General features: G+C 41.0%; 1 non-coding gene across 1 annotated transcript; it reads right to left on the reverse strand.

Annotated features, from left to right (window-relative positions):
- Positions 1-3,250: 3,250 nt before the first annotated feature.
- LOC114397829 lies at positions 3,251-3,357 on the reverse strand. Its single transcript, XR_003663447.1, has one exon. It is a non-coding gene; the product is annotated as a small nucleolar RNA R71 (small nucleolar RNA).
- Positions 3,358-5,204: the final 1,847 nt, after the last annotated feature.

Below are 5,204 nucleotides of genomic sequence, written 5' to 3' on the forward strand. Positions count from 1 at the left end.
TGTTGCCCCTATTGTTGAGGTTGGCCATGTTGTTGGTGTTGCTGAGGTCGCCCTTGGTGCTCCTTTCTCTATTTTGGCTAAGAGGAAGCGAGATGATGGCGTTGGGGTGTCAGGTTGTAAGAATTTTTTAGCCTTCGTGAACTAAGGAAAAGTTCAAGGTTGACGCCCAGTTCAGGTCGCCCTTCAAGTTTACAAGATGTGCCTTTGGTTCCATCGGCCATTGAGGCTTCTGCTCTTGTTGTTACTGTTCCTCTACCTCTTCCTATTGTGCCTGTTCAGGAGGCCACTCTTGTTGTTGGAGTTGATGCGCTAGCCACTTTGGCTGGTCCTGTCATGGCTCCGTCGTCCATCATTGTTGCACCCTTGTTGAGTCCCAGTGTGGTGACCATGAGTGCTCCCCATTTGTCGCCTCCTCCTACTTTGGCTCCCCGGATTCCTCCCTCCATCGTGTTGACGTCGGCGTCACCTTTCTCCTCTTCTCACCCCCTTGTTTCCTTGGACCACATCTACACCTCTAGCGATGTTGATCCCCATGGGGTATGGGGTACAAGCCTGAACAGAAGACTCTGATTGATTGGCTTTGTGTCGGCCATTGACAAAAATCTCATCTGGTCTACTAGGATCCAACATGCTACGAATTCTACCAAAGTTTTTCTTTAATGGAGTCTGTAAATCCTTGAAGAAAATGGGCTACGACTGATGTGCCATCATTTTCTTCTATTTTCTAAACCCTTTTTGCACCATTTTAATTATTGATTGGTCTTAATTGTCAATTAATTAGGCAGTTTTATTATTTGGGCTCAATTAGTTAATTTGATGTTTTTAATCTAATTTCAGGAATTAATGAAACATTGGGCTTAATCCGGATTTTGGTTGTGGACTTGAAGAGGGCAAATAAAGCAGCGCTTACCTTAGTTAATTTCTAATTAGGAAATTTCGCAATTTTATTTTATGTTGTTCAGTGTTTATTTCGTTTTGGGCCAGAGTATTGTAATAGGGCCCAGTGACTTTGAGTGACTCTTTTTAAATAGCTGCCTTGGGATTCGTGAGGGCATTCCATTCTGTTATGCTATTCATTATTCAGAGCTTTGTTTTAGGGTTTTCGTTTTTCTGTTTTGACGTTTCTGAGTTCGTAATGCAATTTTACGTTTTCTGCTTCTAATTACAATTTCGTTCTTGCTTCTTCTTCTACTTTCGTTTATGTTTCTATTCATTTACGTTTCTGCTTCATGTTTCAATTGCGTTTTCTGTTTGAATCCATGGAAGGCTAGATTTTCTGGTGTTGTTTCCTTTTGAGGACGAAGCCCAACTCTCTTTGAGGTTTCGCTTGTAATGTGGTTTCCTGGCAGTTCTCCCTTCACCAGTATCCCAAATTCGTGAATATTAATCAGTGCACGCTTCGTGTTCGATTAATTGCCTCTGAGCCTAACTTGCGTTCATGCTTAATGGACGAAGGGCGAACTGGTGTATGTGGTGCCTAATCACGTATTGAAAACCCTAAGTTGATTTTCGCTTAGTAAATTGAAATAGGGTTGGATTAAGTGGTTGACTATTAGGGACGAATTCTCCAACCCAGGATAAGAGAATGGCTTCTGAATCAGAGGAAACAACCCGTTTTTAATATTAGTAGTTTCGTATTTCAGTTTACTTGTTCTGCTCTTTAATCACAAAACAAACAAACCCCCCCCAATCGTTACTGTTACTGCAAGTATATTATGAACATTTGGTTTGTCACTGCTCGTTGGGAAACGACCTAGGATCACTTCCTAGTTACTGCATTTTCATGTTTATTTGATTCGGGTACGGCCTCGATCAAATTTGGCGCCGTTGCCGGGGAGCAGTGTCCAAAGGTTCATAATAGCTAGCTAGTGTTGTGTGTTTAATCCTTTCGTGTTTTATGTTTAATTGTTAGTATTGTGTTAGTATGTGTGTTAGTGTTGATTAGTGTCCTGGTATTTTGTTTAATGTGTGTTCTGTTTCAGTTTTACCATTAAGCGTTTCCCCTGTTTCAGTCTTGGGTGTTTTGCTGTGAAGATTGTGCTTGAAAACAGAGTAGTAGTAGAAATCAATTAGAGACGGATTTTAGCGACCACTCATGCTGAATTATTTGAGATTTTTTGTTTTAGTAGCTAGGGTTGTTATTTTTGGCTGAATTTTTTTGTGGTAACTTCTTTTAATCCATATTGTGTGGGAAAAATAGCTAGAGCCTTTAGTTTGGTCAGATTTGAAAGTTCCAAAAAACTAGCAAATTTTGTGTTTGTCAAAACTTCAAACGGCCATAACTTTTGCTCCGGTTATCAGAATCGCAATTATTATATATGCATTTGGGGTAGAAAAAAATTTCCTACGCCATGGCAGCCTGTCGTAGGCCGGCTGAGGTCTCCATCGTCCAAAAAAAGTGATTCTGTCAAAAGTTTTTTATTTTTCAAGTTTTATTCACTTATTTTTCTTAACCTACCATTTTTAGCTTTCATAGTTAGACTTTGAATTTTTGTCTGAAATTTTTTGTGCTATCTTCTCATCATTTTATAGGGTTGCTCACAAAATTTCAAGTCATTTGGATATCATTTGAGGGTAGCTGTAGTTCAAACCTACACCTTTATTTACATGACAAGGCAACTAGTTGTGTGCATGCTGAATGTAGTGTATGACTAGATGCAATCCATCTGACTTACAACCCTTTGATCCTGAGATAGATAGGACATTTCATAGATTAGTTAGGCATCATTTTATACCTTTTGATCATTTTGAGCATTCCATAACTGGTGAATCTGTGCATTCTGTTATTGGTGATTTTGAACATCCTGATCTTGAGCATTATAATTTTGAGCATTCTGATTCTGAGCATTCTGATTTTGCACATTCTGAGAACATGGCACAACCTCCACCTCGTGAGAGGACTCTAAGGGAAATGGCTGCACCTGATTTCACCTACGAAAGCTTGTGCATCCAATACCCTGATGAGGATGTCCCATATGTTCTTAAAACTGGACTAATTCATTTGCTTCCAAAGTTTCATGGCCTTGCAGGTGAAGACCCGCACAAACATTTGAAGGAATTTCATATTGTCTGCTCCACCATGAAACCCCCAGATGTCCAAGAGGATCACATATTTCTGAAGGCTTTTCCTCATTCATTAGAGGGAGTGGCAAAGGACTGGTTGTATTACCTTGCTCCAAGGTCCATCACGAGCTGGGATGACCTTAAGAGAGTATTCTTAGAAAAATTTTTCCCTGCTTCCAGGACCACAGCCATCAGGAAAGATATCTCAGGTATTAGACAACTCAGTGGAGAGAGCCTGTATGAGTATTGGGAGCGATTTAAGAAACTATGTGCCAGTTGCCCTCACCATCAGATTTCAGAACAGCTTCTTCTCCAATATTTTTATGAAGGACTCAGTAATATGGAGAGAAGTATGATAGATGCTGCCAGTGGTGGAGCCCTTGGAGACATGACTCCTGCTGAAGCCAGGAATTTAATTGAGAAGATGGCCTCCAACTCCCAGCAGTTTAGCGCCAGAAATGATGCCATAGTTATTAGAGGAGTGCATGAGGTAGCTACAAACCCATCTGCATCATCTGAAACTAAGAAGCTTGAAGGCAAACTGGATGCATTGGTTAACTTGGTAACCCAGCTGGCCTTGAATCAGAAATCTGTACCTGTCGCAAGGGTTTGTGGTTTGTGCTCCTCTGCTGACCACCATACAGACCTTTGCCCTTCCATGCAGCAACCTGGAGCAATTGAGCAGCCTGAAGCTTATGCTGCAAATATTTACAATAGACCTCCTCAACCTCAGCAGCAAAATCAACCACAGCAGAACAATTATGACCTTTCCAGCAACAGATACAACCCTGGATGGAGGAATCACCCTAACCTCAGATGGTCCAGCCCTCAGCAACAACAGCAGCCTGCTCCTTCCTTCCAAAATGCTGCTGGCCCAAGCAGACCATACATTCCTCCACCAATCCAACAACAGCAACAACCCCAGAAACAGCCAACAGTTGAGGCCCCTCCACAACCTTCCCTCGAAGAACTTGTGAGGCAAATGACTATGCAAAACATGCAGTTTCAGCAAGAGACCAGAGCCTCCATTCAGAGCTTAACCAATCAGATGGGACAATTGGCTACCCAATTGAATCAACAACAGTCCCAGAATTCTGACAAGCTGCCTTCTCAAGCTGTCCAAAATCCCAAAAATGTCAGTGCCATTTCATTGAGGTCGGGAAAGCAATGTCAAGGACCTCAACCCGTAGCACCTTCCTCATCTGCAAATGAACCTGCCAAACTTCACTCTATTCCAGAAAAAGGTGATGACAAAAATTTACCTAACACTAACAATTTCTGTGCAGGTGAATCTTCTTCCACAGGTAATTCTGATTTGCAGAAGCAGCACATTCCCCCTCTTCCATTCCCTCCAAGAGCAGTTTCCAACAAAAAAATGGAAGAGGCAGAGAAAGAGATCTTGGAAACGTTTAGAAAGGTAGAGGTAAACATACCTCTGTTGGATGCAATAAAGCAAATTCCAAGATATGCCAAATTCTTGAAGGAGCTGTGCACTAATAAGCGGAAGCTTAAAGGAAGTGAACGGATTAGCATGGGCAGAAATGTCTCCGCATTGATTGGTAAATCTGTTCCTCAAATTCTTGAAAAATGCAAAGATCCAGGTACATTCAGCATACCTTGTATCATAGGGAATAGTAAGTTTGACAATGCCATGCTAGATTTAGGAGCTTCTGTTAGTGTTATGCCTCTGTCTATTTTTAATTCTCTATCTCTAGGTCCCTTGCAGTCAACTGATGTGGTAATTCATTTAGCTAACAGAAGTGTTGCCTATCCTGTTGGTTTCATAGAAGATGTCTTAGTTAGAGTTGGTGAACTGATTTTCCCTGTTGATTTTTATATCTTGAATATGGAAGATGGATTTTCTCAATGATCAGTTCCCATCATTCTAGGCAGACCCTTTATGAAAACTGCTAGAACTAAGATAGATGTTTATGCAGGCACACTGTCCATGGAGTTTGGTGATATAACTGTTCATTTTAATATTCTGGATGCTATGAAATACCCATCTGAAGATCTTTCTGTATTTCGTGCTGAAATAATTGACCATGTTGTTGATGAATACATGACTGATCTTTATTCTAATCTGCATGCCTCTCACTCTTCATGCATTGAGTCTGAAATTGTACTTGATCATATGTCTG

The sequence above is a fragment of the Glycine soja genome, chromosome 18 (assembly GCF_004193775.1).
Source record: "Glycine soja cultivar W05 chromosome 18, ASM419377v2, whole genome shotgun sequence".
In the NCBI taxonomy this organism is placed as follows: Eukaryota; Viridiplantae; Streptophyta; class Magnoliopsida; order Fabales; family Fabaceae; genus Glycine; species Glycine soja.